Source organism: Gossypium hirsutum, chromosome D08 (genome assembly GCF_007990345.1).
Source record: "Gossypium hirsutum isolate 1008001.06 chromosome D08, Gossypium_hirsutum_v2.1, whole genome shotgun sequence".
Classification (NCBI taxonomy): Eukaryota; Viridiplantae; Streptophyta; class Magnoliopsida; order Malvales; family Malvaceae; genus Gossypium; species Gossypium hirsutum.
In genome coordinates, this window is record NC_053444.1 from 20,018,782 (window position 1) to 20,034,006 (window position 15,225).

A 15,225-nucleotide genomic window follows, 5' to 3' on the forward strand; every position below is an offset into this window, starting at 1 on the left:
CCGAAACTACTGTTTCTAACTCCACTGACTTTTGGGTCATTACAACTCTTCTTTATTATAGTGAAATCTCCTTTTGCTTGTGGTTTTTATCCTCTTTTGAGGATTTTTTCCATATAAAATTTACATTTTCGATCTTTTTGATTCTTATTTTCTTCACTTTATTTGTTTTTTAATCGAGTTTATTCCCTACAAAAATCGAGAAAAAAATAAAAGGGTAAAATACTATATGCACTAATTAAGTTAATAATGGTCAAAACTTCTTCTAATATTTCATCAACTCAAATTTAAATGTATTATAAGATAAATTAACACTTTTATTATGGTAGTATTTGGAAAGTCACTTGGTAATTAAATTTGGGTGTCAAGTAATTATATAAGTATGACATGTTAGGATAACCAATGTAATTGGTGGGTCCCACCAAAATGAGTGCAATTGCAGCACCCAATTACACTTTTCAATTCTTAGGGGAGGGTGACAATTGAAGTAATTACACAAGTAATTACACTCAATGTTAAATTTTAAATATATATATATACAAGCTATCAAAATTACATTATAAATATGAACATGTATTAGTGTTTGAGATTATAATGGCAAGAAATTTATTATATTATATATCCTAAAATATTATATTATAAAAATACTTTATATAATTTATAAAATTATAAAAAAATTATATTATTTCAATCAAAATATATATATAAAGTTATAAGTAAAAAGTTTAAAAATTAATTTAGATATTATAAAAGTGTTATAATATATTTATTTTTAAAATTTTATGACTAATAAGTATAAACATCAGTTATTTATGTGTCAATGCTATATATTATAAAAATAATATAGTTTTTTTTATCATAACTTATTTATAAAAAATAACTTTCTGAAATTATGGGAAAAATATATTATTTATAATAAATGCTATGAAATTTATGGGACATAAAATTTTTTTTATAAAAGTTATATACTATAATTATATATTATTTTTATTTAATCTATGTATTATAAAAAGGGATATAACCTAGTATAAGTCTTTCTCCAATTAAGTTTATATAAGTTTTTATAATTAAAGTTACAAACTTTTTCGACTGTGAACCCAAACATTATAAGGTCAATGTTAATTATACAAATACAAAAGGTTTTCTTGCATCATATCGTGGGGTATGAAACCATTTAAGAGAATGGTACCAAACACAAGAATCATAAACAACTCACGAACTCTTTAATTTGAGACATTCAAGATTTCGAAATGTAATTGAGAAGACATTTGCTATTTAAAAAAAAATCCATATTAGCAACATCATCTTAGTATATCTTAAAAAATAACAAGATTGAATTGTACTAATATGTTTCATATTTCATAACTTTAATCATAAGTGGAATTGAGATGATCCATACTTCAAAGAGTACATGGAAGAAAGAGAGATTGATAATCTTAACGATGCATATTCAAATTCAAATGATGATAAAGAGCACATTTTAAATATTAAAGAAAGAATAATCCAAAAAATGCACTAAAACAATTAGATAAAATTGCACATGGTGTGTATTTTTCTTATTATTTTTATTAATAATTATATTATCAACTGCATTTTTAGACTAACATAATACATATGATGATTTAATTTTAATTTTTATTACTTATTTAGAAATTAATTTTATCATACTCATCATTTTTATAGTAATTAATATTTTTTAAAAATATAAATTAAATAACTATGTAATTATTATTTTTCCTATCAACCATGATACAGGGAAATACGATGTAATTATACTCTATCAGTCAAACATGTCTACAGAATTACAATTCTTTATAATCACAAAGAAGTGTAATTACACTTTCATTCAATCACTTTATGTTATCCAAACAAACCCTATATATTTTTATAGATTATACCTCAACTTCACATCATTCTCAATCTCAAGATTGTATATACCATCAACTTATCATCTTTCAAATCCAATATATAAGTGTGAAGTCTTTTTTATTTATAATTAACAATAAATGCAAAATCACATGTTTGGAAATTTTTTGAATAAATTAGAATATCCTTTAATGTGAATTTGACTAGTAAATTCAAATTAAATAAATAAGTTTTTTTAAATAATAGAGTTTTTATTCATTTGAACTATATAATTAAGAATTATAGATGAAATATTCTAGAAAAATAATAGATAAAATTATATCATTTTTTGTAGAATAGAGTTTTTATTGGTTTGAACTACACAATTGAGTATATTAATTATTAATAATAGATTATTTTTAAATCAATTATCATTTAATTAGTGTTACAATTATATATAAATTAAAATTAAAATTTATCATTATAAATAGCCTTCAACAAATACAGATTATTAGCATTGGTAAGTTTCAAGTATCTCAAAATAAAATAATAACTTTTCGAAGAGAAAATTTCAAATCATTGTCAAATGGGAATTAACACCAGAAAGTGATATAAGATCATTTTAATCATTGATGAGGTAAAATTATAATACTCATTCATTTATCATCATACATTTATTGATTTTATAATACATATTATACTAAATTTGTTTTAAACTCACCCATATTCACTTTTCCCTTATAATTATCTAATATGAAATTTTCACTTTATAATTGTATGTTATTAATTTTCATTTTACTTTATACCATTTTGCTAATTAGTATCTTAATTATAATTTCATACAAATATTCAATTTGTTATTATTGTTCAAGTAATTTGTAACTCTAAAGCAATTAATCACATTAGAAGTTCAATGTTGATTGAAGATGATTAGATCTATATATGAGCGGAGCTGGGCCAAAAATGGGCAAGTCTAGATGACGAAAGATTGTTGAAGAAGACCAAGATAGAATACGGTGATGTCACAGCCCAATTTCGACCCTAATCGGATATAGTGGTTTCGGGACCACAAATTCTAGTCTGAAAAATATTTTAATATTATTTTCTGTGTTAATTATGTGTGAAATTATATGTGTGAAATTTTCGAGAAATAATTTTATTTTTTGAGTGCTTAATTTGAGAAAATGGATTAATCGTGCAAAATGAAAATTTAGGGGTTAAATCTAAAAGCACCTAATTGTTGTTGTCTTTTTAAATGGGAGGTTTAAAGATGCAATAAGACCAAAATTCAAGATATTGGGTTGCAATGGACAACTTTATCCTTATGTTATATGAAATATAAATTATTTATTTAAAGATTAAAAAGGTAAACTAATAATACCTTAATATATGTTAATTAAAAAAACAAAGCAAAATTCAATGGTTGTCATCTTCATTAGGCCAAAACTAGCTAGGGAGAAAACCATTAAAACAAAATTAAGGTTCGGCAAGTTACAAGCTTGATTCAAGATAAGTTTTGTTTCGGTTTTTGATAATTTTTACGTTTTTGAGATCGTTACTTTGTGTACTACAAGACCCATGCTTTAATTTTAGAATTTGATGGTGATTTTGAGATATTCCATTGATGAATGTTTGAGCTTTTTGATAGTTGATGATGAAATATGAAAGATATGTGAAAGATTAACATGTTTTGTCTTTGAATTTTTGGTGAAATTGAGTAATTAGGGCTAAATTGTGAAAATAAATTTTTGAGGGACTAAAATGTGAAATAAATGAAATGTGTGGACTTTTATGAACACTAGGAACATTCGGCCCTAGCATGGTGTGTTTAAATTTTGTGTATTTTGTGTTTTGTGCAAAAAGGACTAAATTGCAAAAGTGTAAAATGTTAGGGGAAAATGGTAATTTTCCCATTAATGTATTTTTGGATTTAATTGAATGATTTGATGAATAAAAAGGCTAAATTTGAATATGTTTAGATCAAGAAATGAAGAAAACAGAATTGGATCGGGGAAAAACGAAAGTAGTCGAGTAGTCGATCGTGTCTGTCGATATCCGAGCTAAGTCAATTAGTAATTAAATTTTATCTAAATTGAATATATATATCATACATATGATAAGCTGGAACTTAAAATATGTAAATTGAATAAAACATTGTAATTTTCCTATTTGATAGCCAAATATAGAATTGATCGTGGTAGGTTGATTTTAATGATACAAATTACATGTATGTTAGTTAAAGTATGCTTTAAGTTTAATGATATGAAATTAATAGTAGAATATACATATACACATAGACATGTAATTCGAATGTAAGGCTTAATTTCTTTGGGTTGAATTTAAAGTTATGAGTTATAAATATATGGTTCGAAAGTATATTACAAGTTCTCAAGCTAAAATTTAATATTATGAGTTACATATATTTATATGCATGTGGCTCGAACATACATATATACATTTATTCAAGTTCTTGAGTTGGAGAATTGATGTATGAATTTTATATATATAAGGGGGTTCGAACATAGGTTACAAAATACTTTGAGCTGAATTTAATGTTTTTGAGTTATATCTATACGGTTCGAATGCATGTTTACTATGAAGAATCGAATATAATTCAATGCTGTGGATATACGATTATTGAGTAAAACTTATGTGAATATAAAGAGCTATACTAAAGAATCATCTTTGTATCTGAAATTTTCAGGCTTGTGTCTAGCAGGCTTAATGCCGATGAAATATTTCAGACTATACATCTAGCAGGCTTAATGCCGGTGAAATATTTCAGACAATACGTCTAGCAGACCTAATGCCAGTGTACTGGATCAGGCTTCAAGCCTAGCAGGCTATGTGCCGGTGAATTTGTTCAAAACATGTGTTTAGAAAGTTCTTGTCAATGTAATATTAAATGTTGTTAGACATGTGAATGAATTTTATCTGCAGGTATGTATTAGTTAAATGAATGAAAGGAAATGGGGTAAGTTGGCTATTTGAGATGAAATATTATAAGTGATTATAATATTGTAAGTTATCATGTTTATTTATAGGTGTAAATCAGATTAGTTGATAACTATGTTACCATAATGAAGGCTTATATATATACATATGTGTTAAGGTATGTTTGGATTAATAGAAAAGTATCTGAAATTAAAAGTATAATCAAGAGATGTATATTGTCTTTAGAAAATAAGTTAATTGCCCTTTTATTTTATTAGTTAAATTTTATCTATGCTATTGACTTACTAAGCTCTCAATGGCTTACTATATGTGTTTGTGTCTGTTTATTTTTGTCTTATAGATTTTGAGGTTGTTACGAGCTTGGGGATCGTCAGTAAAGCTCATCACACTATCAAATAATCACGATAAATTTTAAGCTGAAATTTCCTTCAAAACGATGGCATGTCTAGATAGCCTTGGTTTTAGTTTAAAATTCAAAAGAGTCTGTATTAACGCCATGCGAAAATGGCTTAACTTCCTTGTCTATTTTCAGTTTTGATTGAATTATGGCTTAAGTATATTTTAATCATTTAAGCCTAAATGGATAGTACTTATAAGGAATATATTTATAAATATGCATTTGATGGTGTTTTTCTTTAAAAGATTAAGAAAATAAAGTATATGGAGAAAATATGCTTAATGTATGTGTTATAATAAATAAGGATAGGTTATGTATTCTTAACTAAGTGATATATAAATTAAATATATGGTAAGTAATGATTTAGAAATTAGGTAAGAATAAGTTACAAATTTATAAATTGAAATATACTTAAAATTTAATTACCGCATGTATTTGGTTTGCTGAATTATGTCATATAAATGAATGTTATGTGCAGTTGTTTGATTTAGTTATAAGCTGAATATATATATATTCGAATACATCTAGATCAATTAAATTTGGTTGAGTTAATAAGTAATGCAACCTTGTTTTAATAGAAATGGTTCAGTATGTGCAATTAGCATTTAAAGTAAAATAATGGAAATTTGACATAATATAATTTTGTATTTGTGCATTTTAATATTAAATGTGATCATAACATTTTGTGCATTGCATTGTGATAACTAAAATATGTATATGTCATATCATGATGTTATTTATAAGATTAAATTTATAAGCTGTACTTGTATTATTTTTGAATTCGACAAATATAGAATATGTTTTATTGTTTATATGCAAGATGTTTAAATAAGTGAATAAAAATTTATTTATTTAAAACTGTTTGTAAATTATGATTTTGTATTTAATTGTGTTCAATTATGCTATGTTTGGTAATGCCTCGTAACCCCAATCTGGCGACGGACACGGGTTAGGGGTGTTACATTTAATTGGTATCAGAGCTACGGTTTAGTCGATTCTAGGACTAACGTAGCGCGTGTGAGTCTATCTATACATGCCATATTTTATGCTGCGATAGTGTGATGACTTCTGACATCTGAAAATTTGTTTTCGTATAGTAATGGATCCCGATCAAGCCGTAGCCGATGATGTTGAGAGTATAGCGTCTGTTCCCACGTAAGGGACAGAGCCTGTAGATTCTAGGCCGACCTCGAGTAACTAGGAAGGGGAGGCTAAACAAGCCTTTTTCCAAATGATGAACGACTGGTTTACTTAATATATCTGGACTAATTCGGCTGCACAACAACCTCCACCCCCGACTAATCCATCTCTGATACCTGTGGTACCTCAGATGATTGATCCGATGAGATTTAATAAGCCCCCTATTGATAAAATTAGAAAATACGGAACCGAAAAATTTAGGGCCGCAATTAATGATGATGCTGAGCGGGATAAATTTTGGCCCGATAACACTATCCGTGTATTCGAAGAATTGTCATGTACGCCCGACGAGTGTTTGAAATGTGCCATGTCTTTGTTACGCGATTCTACCTATCATTGGTGGAGCACTTTAGTGTTGGTTGTGTCGAAAGAGCGGGTCACTTGGGCATTCTTTCAGATTAAGTTTCGTAAGAAATATATCAGTCAAAGATTCATTGATTAGAAACGTAAAGAATTTCTTGAGCTTAAACGGGGTCGTATGACTGTCACTAAATACGAGCAAGAATTTGTGAGACTCAGCAGATATGCCCGAGAGTGTGTTTCGACTAAAGCTACAATGTGTAAACAATTTGTAGAAGGGCTGAATGAAGACATTAAACTGTTAGTTCGTATACTTGAGATAAAAGAGTTTGTGGTACTTGTTGAACGAGCTTGCAAGGCCGAAGAACTCGGGACAGAGAAGAGAAAAGCTGACTTTGAAGCTAGAGATTCCCGTAAAAGAACATTCAGTAAATCATTTTAGTCAACCTCAAAGAAATTTAGAGAGGATCATAGCCAATCTAAAGCTACTACAGGGTTTTCTAGACGAGATCGAGATTGACCTCCTGTGAGTTCACGAGCCACTTCAGTTGCTAGTGTTGGCAATGTTCGACAGAATAGATCAGAGTGCAAGCATTGTGGTAAATGGCATCCTGGAGATTGAAGATTGCAGGATCGGTCTTGTTTTAAGTGTGGATTAAAAGATCATTTTATTCGGGAGTGTCCGATGCTAGCTGAGCAAAATACTGTTCAGAGTACCAGATCGAGTAATGTGTTAGTGTGAGGTAGACCACCCAGACATACAGGTAACGCAAGTGGTAGTCAGAGAAGGACAAAAGATACGGCAGTTAGATCTGAAGCTCGTGCACCTGGCAGAGCATATGCTATACCCGCACGAAAGAAGGCCTCATCCCCAGACGTTATTACTGGTACTTTCACTCTTTATGGTACTAATGTTATGGTATTAATGTTATTGCATTGATTGATCCTAGTTTAACTCATTCATATGTGTGTGAGACTTTAGTATTCAGTAAGATTTTGCCTGTTGAGTCTACTGAGTTTGTGATTAGAGTATCAAACCCCCTGGGCCGGTGTGTTTTGGTTGACAGAATATGTAAAAATTATCCATTGATGATTCGAGATTCATGTTTTCTGGCTGATTTAATGTTGTTTCCATTCGACGAGTTTGATATTATTCTGGGTATGGACCGGTTGACTTTACACGATGTTGTGGTAAATTGTAAAAAGAAGACGATTGATTTGAGATGTCAGAATGATAAGATTATTCAGGTGGAATCTAATGATTTGAATGGTTTACCAGCTGTGATATCTTCGATGTTAGCTCAGAAGTATGTGAGAAAGGGCTGCCAAGCTTACTTCGCATATGTGATTGATAGTAAAGTGATTAATAAGAAGATTGAATCAGTGCCAGTTGTGTGTGAATATCCAGATGTGTTTCCTGAAGAATTGCCAGGGTTGCCGCCGATTAGAGAGGTAGAGTTTGGGATTGAGTTAGTACCAGGGATGACTCTGATATCTATAGCTCCGTATAGAATGGCACCTACAGCATTAAAGGAATTGAAAGCTCAGTTACAAAAGTTGACAAATAGGGTTTTGCGAGACCGAGTTTCTCTCTTTGGGGAGCACCAATTTTGTTTGTGAAAAAGAAAGACGAAACGATGAGAATGTGCATTGATTACCAACAGCTCAATAAGGTGACTATAAAGAATAAATATTCATTGCCACGTATTGACAACTTGTTCGATCAGCTAAAAATGGCTTCAGTGTTTTCGAATATAGATTTCAGATCGGGTTACTATCAGTTACGAGTTAGAGACTTCGATGTGCCTAAAACTGCTTTCCGAACAAGGAACAGACACTATGAGTTTTTGGTTATGCCTTTTAGACTTACTAATGCACCTGTTGTTTTCATAGATTTGATGAATCGGATCTTCAGACAGTATCTGGATCGATTTGTGGTAGTATTCATTGATGACATTTTGATTTACTCCCGTGATGAGACTGAGCATGTCGAACATTTGTCAAATTAGAAGAGTTGTTTCTACACTTAGTGTGTGGCTGGTAGAAGATAACGACGAGAGAGGGTTCAAAAGTAGTAGTCGATACCCAAATCTAGAGAGTGGCACTAAAGAAAGGGTTTGGCGGGATTCAAGGGTTTGGTTGGATCTTATGTTAGGTCTTAATTTGGAATGGGGTAATGATATTCTAAGACAGTTGGGAGGTTTTAAGGATATGGAGCATGATGAGGAGGAGTCATCGATTGAAAGTGGCGACGGGAACAAGAGGCCTCGAAAGGAGGTTAGATCTCATAATTTTACTGGGGTGGAAGATGCGATAGTGGTTAGGGAGGAAAGACCAATAGAGGGAGCCTATTTTATATCGGTGACTACTAAGAGGCAAGCCGACTGAGCACAATGAAAATCTTATGTTGGAATGTCTGTGGTTTAGGGAATCCACGGGCAGTTAAAAGAGTTTGATATTTGCTGAAGATATATAATCCCCAGTTAGTCTTTCTTATGGAGACTAAATTGAATACTAAAAGAATGAAGAATGTTTGAAGGTGATGTGGTTTTTTGAATGGATTTGACATTACTGCTGATGGATCGAAAGGTGGTTACTGTTTAGCTTGTAAAGGTAATATATTGTCACTCTGAGAAGTTATTCAGTTCACCATATTGATGTTGACGTTGAAGAATCTGATAGTACCTTACAATGGCATTTTACTTGGTTTTATGGGGCTCCTTATGCTCGAGGAAAGTAGGATACTTGGAGATTATTAAAATTGTTTAGGAATTCACAGGACCCCTTATGGATAGTTTGTGAGGATTTTTATGAAATCATGTATTTCTTTGAGAAAATGGGGCAATACCTCGAGATGAGTGGAGGATGGAAATGTTTCGAGGGGTTTTAGAAGACTGTCACTTAATGGATGTGAGATATTCGGGAACATGGTACACATAGGAGAGAGGGAATCTTCTGGAAACAAATATAAATGAGAGGTTGGATAGGGGTGTGGTAAATAAAGGAATGATGATTTTTTTCCCAAATTTGATGGTACGACATTTACCTTATTTGTACTCAAATCACTACCCTATCCTTGTTCAAATGGATCGATAAAGTTTTCATCAGAGACCAAAACAATTTTGCTTTAAAGATTGGTGGGTAATAGAGGAGTCCTTTGAGGGAGAGGTTAGGAAATTATGGGATAGTAGTGAAGGCGACCTATTTGTCAAGTTGGAGCAAGTTAAGGAGGGTTTGCACAAATAGGCTAAAACGATTAGGGGGAAAAGGAGGATCTTCGTAATGAGTTGAGTAATAAGTTGGGAGATTTTGTGGAAAATAAGAGGGACGACGTCACCCTTGAGGAGCTGATCAATACGAAAATTAAATTAAACATGGAGATTGACAAAGATAAGATGTTCTGGGAACAGCGAGCGTGAGTGAACTAGTTGTGCTCGGGTGATAAAAGCACAACTTTCTTTCATAAGTATGCCTCGCAGAGGAGAAAGACCAATAGAATAGGGGACTCACAGTATAAGGATGGGAGATTAACGACGGAAGAGTCTGAGATGGATAGAATTGCGAGAAACTACTTTCAAGAGCTATTCACTACTACTAGTAGCGTCATCTCTGATCGTATTTTGAGGGGGTGAGGAACTGTACTTCAGATCAAGACAATTTGTTGTTGACTGAAAAGTATACTAAGGATGAAATTGTGGTGGCCTTGACGGGAATGAGACCTACAAAAGCTTTTACTACTGATGGTTTTCCAATATTATTTTTTCAACGGTGTTGGCATATTGTGGGTAGTGAGATTTTTGATTTCTGCTTGAAGGTCCTAAACGAAGGTAAGGAGCTTTACTCCCTAAACATTACTAATATTGTGTTAATCCCAAAAATTTCTTATCATATGAATCTAAAGAATGTTAGGCATATAAGCTTATGTACTATGATTTATAAGCTGATTGCTAAGGCAATTGCTAATCGATTTCAATGTATGCTGGAAATTTGTATCGATAGTGCCCAAAATGCTTTTGTGCTAGAGAGGTTGATTTCTAATAATATATTGGTAGCATATGAGATTGTTCACTCTTTTAGACATAAACGATTGGGTAAAAAATGGTCTATGGCACTAAAGTTAGACATGAACAAAGCGTACGATCAGGTTGAATGAGGATTCCTTCGTGTAATGATAGAGCGTATGAGTTTTTCTATGTCTTGGATTAATTTGATTATACGATGTATCACATCGGTCTCATATTCGGTGATAGTTAATGGCAAGGTTGGGGGAGTTTTCAAGCCAAGCAGGGGGTTTCATCAAAGGGATCCATTGAGTTTGCTTCTTTTCTTGATATGTAGAAAAAGGTTTGTTCGTTCTGTTGATTGTGGCATTGAACGAAGGTAGGCTAAATGATGTCAAAGTGAGTGGAGAAGGGCCGCAGATTACTCATTTATTATTTGCTGATGATTGCATGTTGTTTGGGGAGGCTAATGACAGGGGGTTTGCATTTTAAAATATGTTCTAAAGGAATATGAGCTCTGGGCAGTACATATATTATGAAAAGTCAATAGTTTTTTTTTAGTTCTAATGTAGCTGAAGAGGGTAGGCTATCGGTTTCAGGGACGTTAGGTGTAAAATATTCAAATGACCCAGATTGTTACTTGGAGCTTCTAAATATGGTGGGAAGGCGTAAGAAAATGGCATTTTAGGTATTAAAAGATAGGATAAAACAGAAAATTAATAGTTGGAGCATGAGATTTTTATCTCAAAGAGGCAAGAAAATCTTCATAAAAGTTGTACTCCGAGCTATTCCTACGTATTCTACGATGTGCTTTATGTTACCTGCTTTATGTTACCTAAATCGCTGTGTGTAGAGTTGGAAAGTTTAATGTCTAGATTTTGGTGGCAAAAAGGTCATAGTAGAAGGGGTATACATTGGTTCGAATGGAGTAGGCTGTGCAAGTTGAAAAAGGTGAGAGGTTTGGGGTTTTTAAGCCTAGCTAAATTTAACTTAACGTTATTAGCAGCATCTTTTAAATTATTTGAATTCGTTATTAGCTAGAGTTCTAAAAGCTATATACTATCCACGGTGTGATTTTTTGGAAGCTAGGTTGTGGAATCTACCTTTGTATACCTAACAGAGCATTTGGGCTGCTAGGGGCCTCCTTAAGAAGGGTCTTTGCTAGAGAGTTGGTAAGGGGGATAAAATTAGTATTATGGAGGACGCTTGGATTCCAGGTGTTGCAAATTACAAGATCAGTGGAACGATTAGTAGAAATGGTATTTTCTGAAGTATCAGATTTAATTGACTGCTCGAATAGAACTTAGAGAGTTGGGTTGATTCGGAATACCCTTTTTATAGAGGGCACAGACAGAATTCTACGAATCCCTTTAGCCACAATAGAGAACGATGATCTGCTGGTGTGGAAAGGAGAAACTTCGAGCGAATTTACAGTTAGGAGTGCATACAAACTATTGTTCAACATCCCTACTGTTTCTAGTGCTAATGAGATACAGGATTAAATGAAACCTTTTTACAAAAAATTATGGAGCCTTAATCTCACAGCAAAGCAAAAGATTACAACTTGGAAAGTCTCTTGGGACTTTCTGCCTACCCTAACCAATCTATAGTGCAGATAACTCAGATCAAGTACAGTATGCCCAAGGTATGGTTTGGGAGTGGAAACCTCTGTGCATGTATCTCGAGAATGTCCTGTTTCAATAGAATTGTGGACATATTTAAACCTGGCTTGGGTGTTATCTAAACCCAATCTGGGTAACTGGGAGTGGCTCACCTGGGTGTTTGAAGATGGTTCGAACAAACAATGTCGATTATTCTGCTATGCACTTTGGGTTATCTGGAGTGAAAGAAACAAAAAAATTCATGAGGACGGAACAGTTCTGGAAAGGAAATTGCAAACAAAATAATGAGTATTGTGCTGGAGAATGAAGCCCTTAGTAACAGAAGCCTTACCAAACACTTTTCCTCTTTGGAATGTTGACTCCAAGAGAATCATGTGGTTCGCATTAATTTTTATGCGGCTTTTAGCCAACAAATTTTCAAATCTGCTTCGGGGTTGGTGGCTAGGAATGAAAGGGGGGAGGTAATTGTCTCCAATCGGTTCTGGCGAATCGAATAGCCTCTTTACTTGCTGCGGAAGCTTTTGCATGCTCTCAAGCAGTGAGGTTGGGGATGGGGATAGGTGTGGATGCAGTAGAAATCAAAGGGGATGCATTGACAGTTATCAAAAAGTGTTAGTCCAATGTTGAAGATAAGTCGAAAATAGGAGCTTATATTAAAGATATTCACCAAAATAGGAATCATTTCCACAAGATCTATTTTAGACATATATCAAGATGCGCAAACCAAACGGCACATATAATCGCCATAGAAAGCCTTAAGAGAGGCGAGCAGGTTTACCTGGAACAGGCAGTGCCACCTTATGCCATGCCTTCGCTGGGGTTAGGACTAGAACCAGACTGAAGAGACGGAGTGATTTTTTCACAAACGGAGAAGGTGCTCAATGGTTTTTTTTTTCTCTTAACAGCATTAGAAGTCTCTGGAGGATTGCAACTGACAACAAAAAGTACATTTTGGGAAGCGAGGGTGGCAGTCTATTAAATCGACTGGACAGGGGGACGTTTTAGTTTCCTTTTTTTTTTCTCTTTTTTTCTGCTGTTTCATTTTTTCCTAGTGGGCCTCGCTGCTAGGTTTGTCTTTTTAAGCTTGCTTTTGTTTTCGATGGGCTCTCTTATTTGGGCTTAGTTTATTCTTTATAAAATCTAGTCTTACTATAAAAAAAAAAAGTAGTAGATTATAATTGATAACAAAAAGATAAAAGCCCACCTATCATCACTTAATTCTTAATGAAATTTGATCAATTATTAAAATAATCAATTAAATACCAAAGTTAAAGATATAGAAAATTTTGACAACTCAATCCTTAGTTATAATGATTGAATGATACGATAATATAATAACATTTATTTGATGCTACAGGTATTGTGACAATATTTAACATGTCACATTGCAATATTTATGTAACATTATGATCTTTTAAATGAAATTTTTAAAAAAAATAAAATTATACTTTTAGCCATTTAAATTTTTAAAAATTTTATTTAGGTCATCTAATTTTGAAATGTTTACAATTTAATCACTAACATTTGAAAAATGATTAATATTTATTTTTTTCATGTGTTGGTCATAAATTTTTTATTTACTAATGTAATCTGTAATAAGTACTTAAATTTATTTGGATAAAATAGATATAAAATTTTAATTTAGTATAATTTAAAATTCTTATTGATAATAATATTATGCCTTAGTCCAAATCACTAACGTGACATGAATTTTATTTTTTTTTAAAATCAAATTGTGAGGGTGAGTTAGAAATTCATATTAAGATTTTCTTTTAAAAAAAAGTAAATATCAAAATTTTTGAAGGGGTTAGTGATGGAGACTAAGACAACATTAATAATGGTGAAAAGACTAAAATATATCAAATGAAAATATAGAGAAAAAACTATAAATTAAATATAATACAGGTTCTAAAACAAAAAAATTGACTTTCTTTCATGTTTCTTTTTCCATACTAATGTTCTAATCAATTCTCTTTGTTTTCTTTCTCTATTAAAAAGCTTTTGGGCCAAGAAAATGTTCAAAACCCATAGAAATAGATATAACATATCATAAGCCACAACACAAAAGCCATAATGTGACAATTACTGCATGCAACTAGTAATCTAGTGCATCGAAGAAACTAACCTTTGGGTTAAGGTAATAACATGTTATTAATTCACTCTCAAATATTCACGATTAATATCTTGTAAATGATTAATTTATTGCATCATCAAAATTGCATATCTTGAGTTACAAATATAAAATGCTACTGATTCATTTTCAAATCATCATAACCACCCTCTGGTCAAGGTAATGGCATGCTATTGATCCACTCTTGAGGGTTTGATTATGATTATGCTTTTGTATATCACCAATTCCATAATATGATCATAGAAATAATAAATCAACCAAAGGCTAAGTTATATTCTTACTATCATTCACATATAAAACTTATTTAATCAATCAACCCAATGTGTTATTATGAATGAATCATTTTATTGACTATCAACTTAATTAACTTAAAATTTTAATGGTTAATTAAACTTTTAGCTTTTACAAAATTACAAAAATTAGTCTCAACCTAACTCTTGATACCACATGTGTAAATGTATATTTCTTCCTCCTCCTAGACTTAATTTAGTTTTTAATCATAATTTCAACATTAGAAAGAAATAACTTCAATAATGTACTGACTAATATTGAATGCACTTAATAAATGACTGGAATTAATGTACTTAATTATTAATTTTTATGTGATTATGACGAATATACATACGAGACTTGCATAAAAAATTTAAAATTTAAATATATCACACTCATTATCATAAAGACTTTACTTAGTAGAATGAAGGTTTTGCTTAGCAAACTGAAAAGGAAATTGGAATGAAGAAAAATTGAAGTAAAAAATTAAAGAGATGAAAAAAATAT

At 31.6% G+C, this 15,225-nt stretch overlaps 1 long non-coding RNA gene across 1 annotated transcript; it reads right to left on the reverse strand.

Moving 5' to 3' along the window:
* Nucleotides 1-12,098: 12,098 nt before the first annotated feature.
* LOC107897007 (uncharacterized) lies at nt 12,099-13,367 on the reverse strand. The gene is made up of 2 exons (XR_001683998.2): nt 12,649-13,367; nt 12,099-12,532 (listed from the first exon to the last, which is right to left on the reverse strand). It is a non-coding gene; the product is annotated as an uncharacterized lncRNA (long non-coding RNA).
* Between the last annotated feature and the right edge of the window lie 1,858 nt (nt 13,368-15,225).